Source organism: Rattus norvegicus, chromosome 4, assembly GCF_036323735.1.
Source record: "Rattus norvegicus strain BN/NHsdMcwi chromosome 4, GRCr8, whole genome shotgun sequence".
Lineage (NCBI taxonomy): Eukaryota > Metazoa > Chordata > Mammalia > Rodentia > Muridae > Rattus > Rattus norvegicus.
In genome coordinates this window covers 38580588-38598573 of record NC_086022.1, presented here as the reverse complement: position 1 = coordinate 38598573, position 17986 = coordinate 38580588, and the positions used below count along the sequence as shown (strand labels likewise).

The window sequence follows — 17986 nt, the reverse complement described above, 5'->3', positions numbered from 1 at the left end:
AAAATATCTGGGATTTGATCAGGCCACATTTGTAATTAAAGAGGCTGAATTATACCCAAGCAGTCCAAGCAGACTCAAGTATCATTTTGTAAGTGATAAAAGGTTAAGCTTGCACACTTTCTTTATTATAGCCATTCAAGGTTAAACCTTTGCTGTAAATTCTATCATAGGACCCCTCATTCCCAACACTCTGATTATCTAGGAAGTAGCTCTGAGATCCCTTGTTGAATTTATCTCAGAATAAGTATCTCATTTCTATTTTATTTCAGTATATGACTCCCCAACCATCTAAAGCATTTCAATAAAAATATTTATTTTAGTATTTCAATAGCAGAGTAGCTCTATGATGTTAGTGGTTTTTCACAATCTGAATAGCATTAAAAACACTATAATGTTACTGCCTGTCATTTGCAAGCTAAATATCATTTGCACAAAATAGTACAGTGACATGATAAAATTGTTTCTTACAAAACAGATACCTGAGAGCAAAGTGATGTTGCCTAGACTAGAGATTGAGATTGTTCTCTGGAATGGCGTACATTAAGAGTTAAATGACCAAGAGAATTGCAAAGAGAATTCAACTGGTTCTCACAGCATATTTTGGAGGAGAGGGTTGTGTATATATACTTGCAAGAATTATCAAGTGTGAAAAGTCTGTAAGTATATTTAAATTTTCTATTTAGATGACAATTCAAAGAAAAAAACAAAACACTGAAGTCACATAATAATATAGATATCACTATATTTCAACTTTTACATCTACTTATGTTTTGGTTTCTCTAAACCTGCCTCTCTCTCTCTCTCTCTCTCTCTCTCTCTCTCTCTCTCTCTCTCTCCCTCTCCCTCTCCCTCTCCCTCTCCCTCTCCCTCTCCCTCTTCCTGTCCCTCTCCCTCTCCTTCTCTCTCTCCCTCTCATAATGTTCTCACAAGAGTTGGGCATATCCTATCTCTAACTTATTCTGGTAAAATTCTTTTTCTAATTCACCACTTTGTCTTCCCTTCAGTTAAACATCACTTTCAAACTTGGCTGCTTCTTTCTACGAATTCATTTTACTTTAAAACTGTGTGCTGAGGGTGTGTCTGTATTTCAACCACAGAGCTTAAAAGTGCCATGTGTGCACTCCAGCTAGATCACAGACCTGGGGTCTCTGGATGTGATCCCTTGCCAGAGCAGCCATGTTGCTGGATTAATATTTCTCTACAAGGAGATATGTAAACTACTGAGGGAGAAAAGTAAGTGGACTTTGGCTACTTTGTTGGTTATTCTTTCTTCTATTCTTCCCCACCCCTTTTCTTCTACCCTTTCAACCCCCTAGGACTAGAAAGGAAACAAAATGGATAGTACGGAAAGAGGGCAACAATATCTTTAGACTACTTCCTGCTGATTAGGGGCATAGAGTTCCTTAGGGCAAGTTTGATCTTCCCTGTTAAGATGCCTTCTCTTTTTTCTCATTTCTTTGCAAATGATTAATTAATAAAGCTCAACCAAAAGCAACCAAGCAACAATCCAACAAAAGCAATAGCACACCTATCTGTCCAAAATATTTATATATCTTCTCAAAAGTTCCCAGAATTCCAAATGTCATGTGATCACAGAAATTATATGGCACTGGCAAAAATCACATCCCTGCTATATCACTAAACAATTCATACTCAGGTGCTGTTGACAGTCTGAAGCAGGCCCGTATCCCACTCTTGTGATTAAAATGAAAATACATCCCTATCATATTTCTCTGTTTTTTAAAGAAACAGAGAAAAGCAGTAAACCTACAAGTGACAACAATTTCCAGAACTTTGAGATGTCTAAAAAGGTTCATTAATAACATTTATATTGTGGTTGTAACCAACAACTGCCTAATGGAACTTAAGGCCTACTCAAGTTAGGTACTATTGCCTAACCTTTAGCTTGGGAGGCCATGCGCCATAGAGGAGAACTTACTCCCAGTTGTTCCAGTTTCCTAAATCAGCACAATTCTTGACTATAGCTAAATATAGATCCCTACACCCACCTATACCTTTTACCACTAATGAGGAAGTTTCTCTTTGCAACAGACAGAACCATTACAGACAGTACAACTGGTAAAAATGAGAGAAGAAATGACTTATATCTACACCAGCAAACCTTAGGGAACATTTCAGAAAGGGGTAGAAAAATTATAAGAGCCAGAAGACTGTCTTGTCTGGTGCAAGACAGTGTCTTTTATATATGATAGGGAAGCTACTCCTATGAACTCTCAACAGTATAGTTCCCTAAACAAAAAGCAGCACAAAGTAAAAATGTGTGTCAATATGGGTTGGTGAATTGTCACAGAGCCCCATCCCTTTGATGTAGAACTATAGGCAATTAATTGCTACTTAAAGACAGAAAACTTAGGGACATTGAAGAGAGAAGTATATTACCACATGTAAAAGTTGCATCCTTCTTCTATTTCTGTAACTTTAGCCATGCAATATTTTGTTCAGCTGGAGAGAATGGCCCAGCCGTTCTCCAGAAGACCCAGGTTTTCATTTCTAGCACCCATGTGGTTGCTTACAATTATTAGTAGCTCCAATTTCAGAAGATCCAATGCTTTCATTTGGCCTTAGCTGGCACCAGTCAAGCAATTGGTGCATAGATATACATGAAGGCAAACACTCATACACATGAATGGAAATACAAATATTTTTAAAAGTGTCTCCTCCGACTTGGAAATAAAAGGAGTATCAGTCTTGCATGTCCCACATAGAAAACAAACTCTTTTGTTTAAAAGAGTCAGTCAAAAACCAAGTTGAAGATCAAAATGTGAAGATCATTTTAACATTTTTTTCTGCCATTTGAACGATTAATTTTAAAAGGAGATGAAAATTAAGTCCTTCTCCTATGAGCACAAAGGCTTAGTATCCTCATGCTATAGATACCCATGGTTTAATGGAGAGATATCAAGGGCAGGCAAAGTGAGACTTGTGATTTTTATTTTTTGAAAATCCCTTTCACACAGGGATCTAAATCAAAAACTGAGTATTCACGAAAAGCTTTTTCATACTTTGAAGGGCTTCTTAGCTGTTTCTTTGGAAGAGATCATTCACCAATTCACAATGATGTAACATGAGCTGTCACTCAAAGGCAGACTTAAAATTGCTGTCACATGGATGGAAAATCAGTGTGAGAAGAAAGTCCCTTTGTAAACTCAGAAAACATATTTTTAATGGAAAGTCTGATCATGGGATAAATGCTTTTCTGATAGCGTAAGAAGCCTTTTTTTTTAACTTCATGATGCATACCCAGACTGTCTGACCCTGGGTCTCTAGACTATAATGTGGGTTCTAATAAAGGTCTGTGTCCTTTATATCATACATATGCCTTAACATTACTGAATATTTTCATAACACCTGTGTTCCCTGCCCTCCATTTCTCTGTGTCTTTTGGCATTAAGGAAGAACAATTAAAATAATCAGTAAGTCAGAAAATAAGGCTTTGAATTAAGGTTAGAAGAATTAAGAGTTGTTTGACAAAGAAAGAAATTAAATAATTTGTTTAATTTCATTAAATACTTGCTTATTATACACTATGCATGTGCACAACTTTGTGTGAAACATTATGAAAGATAAGAAGAGGAAATAAGAAACTGCCATTCTAGGAGCAAATATGCTAAAGAATTGAAATAATTTGCAGTTTGTTGTCAATGTCTGGATGGATCCGAAGAACAACTGTTAAGGAAATTGGGGTCTGGTGATACTGAGACTTTAAACTTTAGCTGTAATACAACATCAAAAGGGCAGACTATTAAACAACTAACACTGTAAGCAGGCATTAGATGTCGACTAGCAACTTGTGCTATGGATCGGGATTATGATGAAGCAATGCTTTTATTGGCTCATATTAACTGTACATAATACTGTGTTTCATAAAGGTATTTGCATATAGGCATATAATAATCTTTGACTATGATTTCCCTGTCATGTTTTCTGTACTCTCCCACCTCCTTGTCCCTTTCTAATTCATTTTAATTTCCTAGACAGTTTCATATCTACTTTCATGTCAAGTAAACATACATGAGCCTATGTAGCCATAAACAATCTAGGCAAATGAGAGAAAATTGTAATATTTGCATTTTTGGGTCTGATTTAATTCATTTTATCTGATGGCCTCTGGTTGCTTCCATTTGCTTGTAAACATCAGCATTTGTACCACAGTATCACATTTTAGTTTCCACACTTTTGACAGAGACCTAGGTTGATTCCATAACTTAGCTATGAACACTTTTATGCGACTATCAAATGAATGTAAAACATCACTTTGATATACTGAACTGTCGTCCTTTGGATAAATAATTAGAAGTTATAGAGTTGGGGCATGTGGTAGATCTAGTTTTAGTTCTCTAATTGTTGATAGACAAAACACCCATTTCTATATAAGCTTGACTAAATTACAATATCACCAAATACTAACTCCCGTGGGTTCTTTGTTCTCTGCATCTTCACAACTTCACAATATTGGTATAATGAAATTATATGATCAGGGTAACAGTTTGAAAAGATAAATAGAATAGCAAATGTGCATCAAATATGAGAAAGAGATATCAGAAAGACCACTTGTATCATCTTAGCAATCAGTAGCATAATAAGATAGGTCTACGTCTTTTCAGTGGGCAAGGGAAAAGGGAATCTACTGTAAACTGCTTCCATTGTATAAGACAAAGATAGGGTCCTTTAGAGAGAGAGACTTAAAGATTATTCCATAATTTCACTGCTATGTTCTTGCAAGATATGCAATAGCTTGATATTCGGGCCAGGTTTGAGTCAAATGTGATTTATGATGGCATTTGCTTATTAGACACTGTTTTGGGAGCATTTGCTAGAGAGCATGCCAGAAGGAAAAGGCATCAGGACTATGAAGAACAGAAATTTAAATATGTAAATTTGTGGTTGCTTTCCTCAAACTTTATTACATAATCATAACATTCATCAATTGTTTAGTTTTCCTAGACAGAGTTTACAATGAATTACACACTAAAATTCTGCTTTCATTCAGAGAAAAATTCATTTAATTATGAAAAAGAGTGCTCCTGTCTAATCTATAGAGGCTCATAGAAAAACAAAAATTAAGGAAAAAGCTTGAACCAGCTGATTTTTACAATCAATATGCTGTACATGGGACTTTGGGTATCAATGACAAGTTGGTCATTTTGATGGATATTCTTTCAAACAACACAGTCACAATACATGCTATGAGATGCTGAGCTGCCCTTTTCTTTAAAAAATTGATGAATTGAAATTAAGAACAATGATTAACAAAATAATGCCATGTTGATGTTCGATAAGTGGAGTACATTGATATATTTGATGAAACATGGAACTTTATTTTAGATTCTTCATTGTGAACTTTCTCAGCATGATTTAATAAAACTGTAGTGTGTGAATATACAAACTAGTGTAAGAGTCATTACTTTCATTAAGAATATTACAGTGAATAAATTAACCCAAAACAATAAAACCTGAGCAGTTGATATATGTAAGTCATTTACATCTTGTAGACTCATTTGGGGAAGGGAGAATAAATGTGTTATGGTGGAGGTTTCATTAGCACTTGCATTTCAATTGACTTCGAAGCACACAATAAGAATACAAAAGCAATAAATATCATCCATAAACAAGAGGACCATACAGGGCTGAGGATTTTTTTTTAACAAGATGTTCTGTACCATTACACTTTAATAGTCCTGCTGAATTTTCAATATGAGAACAGCTAAAGAGGTCTGCCTGCCACAGTGCCATCATTGTATTCTGCAGCCATATTTTATTCCTCTTTATGACTTCACTCTGCATTCAGAACTACGTACGTGATGATGTCTCAAGGGAAATACCAAAGATGCTGCAGGGAAACAAACGTAATATTGTACAATCTCTCTGGAATTCAGTACCTGATGCTAAGGAGGTTGGTTACTTTGCAGAATAAATACTCAGTGTAAGTCATAAACTAGCAGCATGTCATCACATCCAGGGGATGTATAGGCCCGAGGACATAGTGGCAGATTCAGACATATTAAAGGCGTTTCCATTTAGCATCTTATTAGTAGTATCCTCGTTTATACAATATAAAGCCCTGCTCACTGGACTCTGGGGAAGAGACTAAAACCAGAGATTTCTTCTGACAGCTGCCCTGTGCTGCTCTGTTTACACCAAAGTCTTTGGGGAACAAGATTTCTTCTTAATCCCATGTAGCATTATTTTCAAAATATTTTTTCTCTTCCAGGGCAAAATGTGAACTTTAGCTACCACTGTTGACAATAAAGAATTAGGATCTCATTGGTGATTCTACAAAGAGCTACAGGGAATAAAAACAGCAAAGACATAATAAAAACTAATCTCCCTGTAAGGACCCTTGAGAAAAAAATTAAATACTCATCAACTCTGGCAGTGACACAAAAGAATTTTGAAAGTGCTCGTGTAAATGGACCCACTAATCCAGAGTGTGCTCCATTTGTCACAACATTTCTGTCTCTGAAACAGAAAAGCTGCTGATAGTCTATGGATGTTATACAGCCAAGTCCTCAGACTCATTCAGGTTAACATTACAGAGCACGCCCTGAGATTAATACAAGTTGATCTACCTGTAATACATACAAGCGTTTCTCTGGCTCCTCCCATAACAAGATCTTCTCTTCCTCGGGTGATAAAGGAAGGGCACTATGATCATTTTTCCTAAAGCAGCCAGGCTTCAAACCACTTCCTGTTAATCCCACTACCTCAAATGATTCTTTTTGGCATTGTAAGTCACAATCTATCATTGTCACCTTCACAGATACCTTTTCTTCTTCACTGATGGAGACTCTGATTCAGGGCATAGTATACACAGAGACAGAGATCATAGCTATACTCCACTTCTCAAGGACTAGCACCATCACTGTACATGGCTCAGACAGCTGTCATCTATATTTGGGGAAAAAGAGGGAGCAGTGGAAAATAGTAGCATATGTGATGGGGAATGTTTACCTTTTTTGGTGGCTCTAGTAGCCTCATGTGAATGACACTAGCATTTGATTTGGCTTACAGAACTCAGTTGTTTTCAATCAATTTATTTTAATTTTTGAGATTATAATATAAATACATCATGTCCAATTCCTTTCCTTCTCCAAACCTTCCTATATACCACTCCTTGGTGTCTCAAATGCATGTCCTTCTTTTATTCATTAGTTGTTGGTACACACACACACACACACACACACACACACACACACACACACACGCATCTAAGTTTAACCTGCTCAGTTTGCATACTGTTTGTTACTCATATGTATGATTTCAGGGCTGATCAATTGTTTCTGGATAAACAATTGGTATGCTCTTCTGTGAGACTGTTTCTTCAAGTATCAACATTTCTTAGTTGCCTGTAGTCCTTTGTGCAGAGCTGAGACCTGGTGTACTTCCCCCCTACCCACAGATCATGTCTTCTGTTGTCCTTGCTCAGCTCATGTTTAAGCAGTAATGTTGGTGGGACTCTATGAGTGTAGCTTCTGACACTGATAGGAGATACAGTCTCTTGGTACATTCCCTCATCATCTGTCTCTTACATTCTGTTCTTCTGCAATGCTTCCCGTGCCTTAGATGAACAACAGTTTCGTTGATGTACCCTTTGGAACTGGACTCCACAACTCTGCATTTTGATTGGTTATGGTTTTCGATAATAGTCTCTGTTGCAAGTAAAAGTTTCTCTGATGTGAGTGAGGAAGACACCTTTCTGTGGGTGTGAAGACAAATGTTTAGGTTGCTGCTGGTGACTATTCTGATTTTGTACAGTGGTGATTGTAGGTTCTTCTCCAAGGTCCATGACTTAACTAGCACTGAGTAGTTGACCAGCTTTCCAGTACCAGTCATGGTATCTCTTTTGTTGACTGGCTCTTCAATCTAATTAGAGAGCTGTTGGTTACTGCAGAGGCAGGCTTGCCATCAATGCACTCTTACAGTAGGTATTGTAGTATGTTGATTGTTGTATTGATTCATAGGCATCACACCTGGATGGTACTGTTCACTGCTTCCCTCCTTTGGAAGTTTGCATAGTGGCTTCTAATAACGTAAAAGCTGGTCCTCAGAGATGAGGCATTCAGCTCTAGTCCAGCTCAGGGGTTTCTGAGTCCTATTTTTAAGTGCACAGTGTCTTTAGCAATAAGCTCCTTCCACCTTCAGGAAAAACAAAGGGAAATGATAATGGAATATCTTTTTTTTTTTTTGAGTCTTTTCAACAAAGCTGACCGACAACTCAGAATATGGTTTCACATGTCTGGTATAGACATTTTTGTTAGGTCTTTGGTTCTTGGAGAGAGCATTGTTAGCCTAGAGGAAAAATGTCCAATCATGTAAATAGGCACATTTTTACACAGAATTACATGTATTATAGGTTAATTTAGATAAAATGGTTAATAGTTCAAACTGTGCCTGTATATTTATACATAGAATAACATGTATTATAGACTATTTTAGATAAGTAGTTAATATGATTCTTTCTGGTTCTTTTCAAAGACTCTTATTGTTATCTTACCCCTCTAATTCCTTTCATATTTGCCTCTTTCCCCTAAGGAATATCACTTTTCCCATTTCACCAATCACCTGTTTGATCAGTGTTTGGGGGAATATGATGTGAGAGAGGCAGACTGCCTTATGTTCTACATAGCTCAAGTTTGAATTGCTCATTATTTCTAAGACTAGAAATATTATGCAGGCAGACAACAACTCAGATGTATAAAGTGCTTACCCTTAGCATAACTGACGCTCAGACAAGCAGTTTAGCATAAATTATCCAAAAGACACCTACAAGTGACCTATATCACATGCATGCTCATTAGTATCACTTATATTTTTTTGAAAGTTTTGTTTTTTCTTTCATTCGTTTTACAGAAAGGGAAAGGCAAAAAGCTACTTCAGGATTTTGTCTAAGGTCACCTCACTATGTGAGCGGTAAATGTAGAGCTATGAGAACCTGAATTCAAAACTAATGGGTACTTGCAGAACAACTGTTTTTCCTTGGATCTAAAAATACTTTCCACTGCCAGCTCACAACAAGTCTCAGAAAAATTAAGCACGTGTGCATGTTCTCATACATGCACATGCACATGCACAGAAACACACATGCATGACTTTTTCTCTCTCAGACTGCTGTGTGCCTGATGAGTGAATCCTTGGCTCTGTTGATGTGCAGAGAAACTGCTCAGCAATAGCGTGTAAGTTTTGTTTTTGAACTCCATAGAATGCAGCAGCAATACTTCGTCATTTCCATAATTGTAGAATGAACATCAGAGTTCTTCCTCTGTACATTTGACCTGCAAAGAGATTCTCATAGATAGTGTTGTAAAGCAAAATATAATTTCACATTCAAAGAGCCCTGGGGTTTGAAACTAAACCCTTCAAGCTCTTGGCTTTCACTGAGTTTTAGTCTCAATTACTGTTGATGGATGTGCCACTGAAGATTTTATTAACATACACATTTTCTTAGGCAAGCCACTGAACAGAGCAGCATAGCCATCATTTTTGTCACTCAAATCTGATTTTTCCATATTCCTTCTCACCACACAGAGCATTTCTCCTATTTTCCTAGTTCAGAAAGTTTCTATAGAGATTGTGAAACAAATTATTATATATTTAAAAATATTTATATTAAGCATGAACTAATAGTATGCCCCAGAGTTAGGAATAGTGACAATAGGGTACTATGGCTTAAAAGTGAAGAAAAGAGTGGCCATTCTTTCACATGCTAAAAGCTCTTTTGATTATAAAAATGACGTGAATGAACACACCTCATATTCTTCATTTCTTTACCTTGTAAATTAACACCATGTACCTTTGATGTGTGATCAATCAGTATCAACAAAATCTTGATTTTTTAACCTCTCCTATTCCTCTAATTAGAAAGAAGGCAATTTTCAAGAAATTGCGTTATAAAATCCTCTACCTTTTAATTAATATCTTGACACTGTCTGCAAACATTTCACTGAAATGTAGCCTGTCGCATCTGAAATTGAGTAATGATGCCCTAATATTTTAGATACATTTCCTGGAAAATCTACATACCTTATGATTAATTCAATAAGCAGAAAAGTACTTGCCTTTATAGGATTTTGCACTTGGGGAAAATTTTTGTAAACAACTAATTACTCCTATATTATGACAGCCAGGAGTGCATTATTCTCTTTTATAGAAATGACTCAATGTGCCTGCCACCATAGCCAGCCCAAGTGAACCCAGTTGCCCCTAGCACACCTACAGATCACACAGAACTGTGCCAGGATGTGTGATGATGATGAGGACACTGCTTTGGTGTGTAGCAATGGCTCCAGGCTGGTGAAGGCAGGCTTAGCAGCTGATGATGCCCACAGAGCTTTCATCCTGTCCATAGTGAGTTGACCACACCACCAGGTTGTTATGGTAGGTATGGGGCAGAAGGACTCCTATGTAGTTGATTAAGCCCAGAGCAAGCAAGTTATCCTGACTCTGAACTACCCCACTGAGCATGGCATAATCACCAACTGTGATGACATGGAGGAGATTTGGCATCATACATTCTACAATGAGCTCTGTATGATCCCAGAGGAACACCCAACACTGCTCACTGAAGCCACACTGAACCCCAGGGCCAACCATGAGAAGATCATGTTTGAGACCTTCAATGTGCCTGCCATGTAGGTGGCCATCCAGCCAGTGCTGTCCCTATATTCTTCTGGAAGAACCACAGGCATTTTTCTGGATTCTGGCAATGATGTAACTCATAATGTTCTTACCCATGTTATCATGCTTCTGGATCTCGCTGGTCACTGACTACCTTACGAAGATCCTCCCTGAGAGTGGGTACTCCTTTGTTACCACTGCTGAACTTGAAATTGTCCGTGATATAAAAGAAAACATTTACATTGCCCTGGATTTTGAGAATGAGATGGCCACCTCTGTGTCGTGTCTTATTCCTCTCTGGAGAAGAGCTATGAACTTCCTGATGGCCAGGTCATCATCATTGGCAACGAGCATTTCCGCTGTCCTGAGATTCTCTTCCAGCCCTTTTTCATTGGTATGAAATCTGCTGGCATTCATGAAACTACTTACAATAGCATCATGCAGTCTGATCCACAAAGACCTGTATGCCAATCATGTCCTATCTGGAGGCATCACTGTGTATCCTGGTATTGCTGATCGTATGCAAAAGGAAATCACTGCATTGGCTCCCAGCACCATGAAGATTAAGATTATTGCTTCCCCTGACCATAAATACCCTGTCTGGATTGGGGGTTCCCTCTTGGCCTCTCTGTCCACCTTCCAACAAATGTGGATCAGCAAGCAAGAGTATGATGAGGCAGGCCAATCCATTGTCCATCGCAAGTGCTTCTGAGGTGTCTAGTTTATATTCAGGAGGACAGTATTGTACTTCATGGAATCCTCTGAGCCCCTCCCCCATCTCTCATCAGTAATTGTACAGTTTGTTTACACACGTGCAGTTTGTTTGTGATTCAAATATTTATTGCTTTATAAATAAACCAGACTAGGACTTGCAACCTACAAAAAAAAAATGCCCCATGTGATGCAGAGGACACTTAAGGCTATCACAAGACACCAGATCTATCAGACTGTCTGGACTGGACTATGATGAAGAGGGCTACAAAACTTGAAGTCAGCAAAAGACATGAGATTTTGAAAAGGAGAAGGGAATGGAAATGATATTGGTTTTGCTTTAGGTACTACTCTGAGATAAAATGTTTGCTATTATTTCATTATCCAAAAATCAAAACAATTAAACTTTGCTGAGCTTAAATAAGAAGCTACACATTTCAATTCTGACAAGAACCTTGATTATATTCTGGGATATTAAGATATCTCTTACCTCTTAAAATGTCCACTACCGCATGTAAAGGTTTAAGCAATGACAATAATTCTGATTAATTTTATGGACAAAGTATAGCAAAGTTTCATCTCTTCTTATTTCTCATTATAATTAGGTATTGAAAATACCAAGAACATTTCTGTACTTTACAAAAATAAAGGTTACATTTTTAAACTACTATTTATTGAATGAACCAAAGGCTAGACAGGGTTCAGCATTTTCATAAATAGATTTTAATCTCCTTTCAATCTCACAGTAAGGAAGACCCTTCCCTTTATTAGATGAGAAAATGAGACTTAGAGAGGTTAAGTAAACTGCCAACACTCGTACAACCATGGGGAGGCAAATCCAGATTTCAAATTCAAGTCTGCTCATTTCACAAAGCCTACACTCTGAAATCACCACTTACTAATGCCTCTCTGCTTTCCTTGGTAATTTACATTTAGATTAGGGAACTGCAGTACTTTAAGCTCCTTCAAGTTAACAAAATATAATATACGAAAAGAAATGATTATTTACAGGATTTCTCAAGACTAAATCTAACAGGATATAACAAAAGTATCTTTGCTCTGTGCTCTCTTCCTTCATAACCTCTGTGTGAGATTAAATTGTTTTCAACCCCAACACAAGGAGAATGCTTAGGCTAGTCTTTATTCTGAGTTTTTCTTTTCGCTTCCTTGCAGATAAATGTCACGTTTTTCATTAGAGCCAGTTTCTACTTTCTCCATTTTTTTAAACTTCCACACCATATATATCAGGCAACATGAAGTCATTTGAGGCTGATCTTATTAAGAAGGCTTGTGTTTTTGCCAGGTCATCAGATAATGTTGAAATAAGCATACAATTCCAAAGGATATCCAAGCTTGTAGTAGCCACAGTTTGAGACAATAAATGCCTAATATTCTCAACCAAATTTTATATAATAAAACACTTTACAACATCTGGAACAAAGAAACAAAATGGAAACCGGCGGTTTCATTTGTTAGCTCTACTCTGGTAATATGTACATGACAGTTTTGAAACCATAACATCAAGACAAAAATTTTAGTGTCACCACCTGTACCACTTTGATTATTTACCTGACTATGTTGACAAGGGACTGAAGATGAAAAAATAAATAGACAAATACACAGAAAATTGAAATCCTGTGGATCATGTGCTCTGATAGAGATGCGTCAGCATAACCCAGAAACTCAGCCTGTTTTTATACTTCTATTAAACAAAGAAGGTTTGTGGTGTACATGTGAGCAAACAGGCAGATTTAGATAATTTCAGTAGGAAATCCCTGTAATGGAGCAGTCTCAGGTTGTAATCACCTAAGAGGAGGAGGTAGTTGTTTTTGAAGTATTCTGTACATATTTTCAATATCTGCACAACGTCTACCATAACGCTTTGCAATTTCCATGGATCTGTGTCACTGGAGTCAGACATGGTCATACATATTTCAAATGATCAGGACTTCATCCACTCATCACATGGTAGTAGAAAAGTTACTATTTCAAATAACAAATACCTATTCAGACATGAGGATAGCCACATAGAAAAATGTTGAAGACTATAAGACAATAAAATTGAAATAATGCCACAACAAGGCATGCCTAAAAATGACAAGAGAAAGAAAAATCAGTTAACCTTTTGGATGAAGACAATAGGCATTCTATGATCTTTGACTAGAAAGAGGAGAATATGGCTTCCTGAATGAATTGGTTTTTTTTTTCCCCAGTAGGACAGGACAATGATTTTGGTTTCTAATAAAGAACAGGTATACAAAAGCTCAAATGGGAGAACACATTTTATTTTCTTGCATACAGTATAGTGGAATTTTAACATCCAAAGAACTTCTAGGTCTCTGTGATCCACTGGAATACACCTTTAATCCCTCCAGCTGGAATACAGGCACACCCTTAGTACACACCTTTAATCACAAACGTTGAAGGTAAACTTACTTTGTACAAGGAAGCAGCCATGTTGGAGAGTGACATGTAACTGAGGGGCAGACAAAGTGACAAGTCAGAGGAAGATTTTACAGAATGAGTCAGAGATGGGGTATGTCCAACTTTCATGAGAGTAGAGAAGAAATAGGGGTAATTTAAGAGAGCAGTGCAGAGAAAGGGGGAGGAGAGAGAGAGAGAGGGAGAGAGAGAGAGAGAGAGAGACAGAGACAGAGACAGAGACAGAGACAGAGAGACACAGAGACAGAGACAGAAACTGAAACAGAGAGAAAGTAGTATTACTGGGAAAGTTTTCCAGAGATAAGTTGCAGGTGAAGACAGAATGAGCCAGGGAATTAGAAGGAGCCAGAAGATTAGAACAGATTGTTAAATTTAGTTTAAAGCTAAGCAGAGCAATTCTTTGAGGACCCAATAGAAGCCAGTTTGAATCAGTCAGCTTAGAGAGGAATTTTGAGCCAGAACAAGTGAGTTAAACCAGCCAGCCTTGTTGTATCATGTATGGCCTTGTTGAAGATAGGCTTTAAGTTTTCAAATGATCAAGCCAGGATCTTGCCTTCTCCCTGTCCCTCTCCCTCTCCCCATCTTTCTCTTTCTCTCTCTGCCTGATGATCTAGCTAAAGTACCTTTAGTTACTTTCCAAAACCATGTCTATCTGCTTGCTGCCATGCTTCCTATCGTGATGATAATGAACTAAACTTCTGAATTAAATTAAATTAAATTAATTGTTATCCTTTATAAGAACTATCCTGGGCATTGAGTCTCTTCACATCAGTAGAAACCCTAACTGAAACAGCCAATTCACCATACAGTGTTTTTCTGCCACTGTAAGAGCAAGTAATGCCTTTCATTTCTCCAAATATATTTAAATAAGTCTCTATAATGTTTTTCATTTTCTTTCATCTTGATCATTGCTTTTCTAGTCTTAGGTAGTTCATTTCATTGTTGCTGTATCAAAAATTGTTTCTTTTGTTTGAAATTGTAGTTTCTTATTTCAAAATACAAAAGCAATTGACATGTTTTATTGATAAAATCCTGAAATCCCTTGGTTTTTTTGAACATCTCGTGATTATCTTTAATATTCTAGGTGATCATCTTGTCAAATCTATGACTTACATGTAATGACAATTTTATGTATTATTCTATTTTTATTTCTCTTTATTAACTTGTTAGATGGCAATGAAGGTCAATTTTATACAGTTTTTAATTGTTTATATCTCCCACTTTAAAAAATACTGCTTGGGTTATAAAATATTATGCCTTACTAGAAATAAGCTCTTGGTTATGAAGAGAGGGACAACCATTCCAACTGAAATATTTGAACAAGGTAAACTCTTTATCAAAAGGGTATGCTTGGGAAAAACAATGCATACTGAGCAAGAAGATCATTTGTTTTATATTCTAACTTTGGTGTTGACTGAGTCTTTCCCCCATTGACTGTAGTCTAATCTCACAATCTTATTTCAACTGGCCAGAAAAAGAGTTGCTTCACAGGAAACAAAGGAAGGAGAAAAGGACCACTGCTCCAGAAGAAAAGACATTCTTCCAAGACATCAAATTCCTAGAATGGAGAAGTGAGTCTTTGTCAACAAATGTTTGACTGGGTGAGGAGCATTAAAATATTTGCATCAGTATATATTACCTGAAGGGAGAGAAAAAGGTTTTAATTCCTTATCCTAAATATTATTTTATAGCATTTTATAGAAGAGATCATGTTTGATATTTCTTACACTGTGAAGATGAATAACTAACTAGTCTCTAGCAGCACAGGATAGTGAGGGATAGATGTAAAAATAAGTTCTTACAGGATGCAGGAACAATTTGTGGAAGTTGGGCACTTCTATCAACTCACCAATGGAAGGCTATTTAATGTAAACAAAGAAAGGTGTTGAAGAGTGATTAAAAATAATTAAAGTTGGGGTTGGGGATTTAGCTCAGTGGTAGAGCGCTTGCCTAGGAAGCGCAAGGCCCTGGGTTCGGTCCCCAGCTCCGAAAAAAAAAAAAAAATTAAAGTAGCACCAAGTGTGAGTGCAAAAATACAAGCTTGAATGGAGAGAAGAGGTACCTAGTAGAAAAAAATAAAATAAAATAAAATAAAATAAAACAAAATAAATCCATGGCTAGCTTTTGCAAAGAACACAAAACTTACACCTGCAAAATACAACTTCCATTTATGATTGGAAGACCGACATTCATATTCAGTCAATGACAACTTATTTCCCATCCATATTTCTACAAGGTAGGAAGAAATCAAGAAATTTCAAATACAAGTGTCCCTTTCTGTGGAACTAGCCATGAAACTGACTAAGTATACCAGTGTCAGAATAACTATTCTCACTTTATTGTAGGCAAAAGGGATCAGAATGACCTTCTAGGGCTGAATAGATGACCCAGTGATTAAGAATACCAGTTGCTCTTGCAGAGCAAACAGTTCAGTTCCCAACACCCTCATGGTGCTTCAAAATGGTCTGCAACTCTAGTAACAGAAGATCTAACCCCTTCTTCTGACCTTCTCAGACTTTAGCCACATAGGTGAGATATATATATATATATATATATATATATATATATATATATATATATATATATATATATATATATGTGTGTGTGTGTGTGTGTGTGTGTGTGTGTGTGTGTGTATGTGTGTGTGTGTGTGTATATATATATATATATATATCTCACTAATACCTAAAATCCAATCAATAAATAAAAATTTAAATGTTTAAATTAGAATCACCATTTTGGAGGGTGAAATTGATGTTATACTTGAAGAAGAAAATGGGCTTTCATTGATAGTATGGACTAAGAGACTTTTAATATCATATTGATGCTCTTAGAAGGCAATTTTATTCCAGTGCATGCTTTTAATCTCAGTCCACAGGAAGTTGAAGAAGAAGAATTTCATAATGATCCTAAATGTGAGGCTAATGTGGACTACATAGCAAGACCCCACCTCAGAACAAACAAAAAAATTGACACTAGATTTCTAGCACAAATGAATTTAGAATAATGGGAATATTATATAGTAGTAAACAGAATATTTAACAGTAGAAACATTGGCACAGCAAGAAGCTGAAAATAATGAATTTTACAGCATGGTGCTCAAGAGATGGATCCATGGTAGAAACATTTGATACACAAAAGTTGAGGAACAGAGTTCAGATCCCCAAACATTTCCTGCCCCTCTTTTTTTGCTGCTGATATGTAAACATTCTAAATAAAATTATCACTCACTAAGGTTTCATATTCAGATACAAGTAATGGGTATTTTTAGGTTCACTTAAAAGAAAAGCATACAACTGTTTCATGAAAAAATTTTGGTTTTATTTTAAAATTATTTCTATTATATTTTTGAGATTATGATATAATTACATCATCTGTACTTTCAATTTCCTTCCTCCAAACCTACCTATATGTCCCTTCTTGCTTTCTTTCAAATGTGCTGTCTCTTTATTACTCATTGTTACATGAATATATGTATACCTATAAACATATAAACATATTCTGCTCAGTCTGTATAATGTTGCTTGTGTTTATGTGAGTAATTAATATAGGGGATAACCACTTGATATTTAAAAACTGATTGATGTAATCTTCCCAGGGAAAGACTGTTTGACTCGCTCTCAGCATTCCTTAGTTATCTGTATTTCTTTGTATGGGTTTGAGGCCTTTTGTGGGTTTTCATCTCACAATGCCAGCATATCTGTTGTTGCTGTCCCTTTTCACATCAGGTTTAGTAGCATTTTTGTGAGACATTACTATATTGTATTACTTGGTGTTCTCTAGAAGAACAGAATTGAAAATATAATCTATAACTGCAGTTTATTAGATTCCCACACATAGTACAGGCTGGGTGTTCCAACAATGGCTATGACAGCATCTGAGATGCTGAAAAAAATGCTCTGTCTTCTAGGCATATACTTCAGAAATCTCATGCTGGCATTGAAGACCTGGAGGTTTCCTAGAGTTTCTGATCTTCGGCCTTCTTTGGAAGAATGAAGAAGCTGGGTTATGATATTAGCTAAGGTAGTAACAGGAAGACCAGGAACATAGCAGATCCATGTAGCAGCCTCAAGCTAAGACTCTAGGAAAGAGACCACCTTGGCCTCTTTTTGTCTGGGCCATTACCAGAAGGTATGGCTCACTCTAAGGAAGGGTCTTGCCCTTTCAGTTAATCTTCTAGTTAAACAACCTCATAGAG

General features: G+C 36.7%; 1 pseudogene; it reads left to right on the top strand.

Annotated features, from left to right (window-relative positions):
* The first annotated feature begins 10257 nt into the window (after nt 1-10257).
* Nucleotides 10258-11649, top strand: Actc1-ps1 (actin, alpha, cardiac muscle 1, pseudogene 1; annotated as a pseudogene).
* Nucleotides 11650-17986: the final 6337 nt, after the last annotated feature.